Genomic DNA, 635 nt, shown 5'->3' with positions numbered 1-635 from the left:
CATCATTTTTTCACTGTAATTTTTGGGGTGTCTTTGAATTCAGCCCTCTGTAGGTTGATAATTATCATTTCCATCAAATGATGGGGCATCCTTTTGTTCCTAACGCATCACCCAGTCCATATCAGTATAAATAAACAGCATAATTATTTCCCCATTGAGATCTGATGTGTTTTCAAAGTGTTCCTTTAATTTTTTTAGCAGTGTATATATATATATACAATATACATATCTTATATATCTTTGGAGTGCTTACATTTCTAGATTTGTTCAAGTAAAGGCAGCTATGTAAATATGACTAAGTAGTACCTAAGTAGTTCCTTTCTTTGATTATTATTTATTATTATTAATGTGCTATATTGCTTCTTATTTTTCTACATTTTCAAAATGCAAGTTTATCCTCATCATGTGTTTTGATACTTTTTCAAACCTTTTACTTTTGTCCCCTAAGAGTATGGGTTGAAATAGGTAATCATAATGATTATTTAAAATAATCTTTTTATTTAGTAATGTTTTTTTGCATCACTTTGCTTCTTTGGTTACTGTTGTTCAGGATGCTTATAATGTTTGAAATAAGCGTTACAATAAATAGATCAAATAAATAGAGTACACACACACACACACACACACACTCAGGA

Source organism: Cyprinodon variegatus, unplaced genomic scaffold (assembly GCF_000732505.1).
Source record: "Cyprinodon variegatus isolate N-32 unplaced genomic scaffold, C_variegatus-1.0 Scaffold137, whole genome shotgun sequence".
Lineage (NCBI taxonomy): Eukaryota > Metazoa > Chordata > Actinopteri > Cyprinodontiformes > Cyprinodontidae > Cyprinodon > Cyprinodon variegatus.
The sequence above is the reverse complement of the archived record's forward strand: the minus strand, read 5'-3'. Positions refer to the sequence as shown.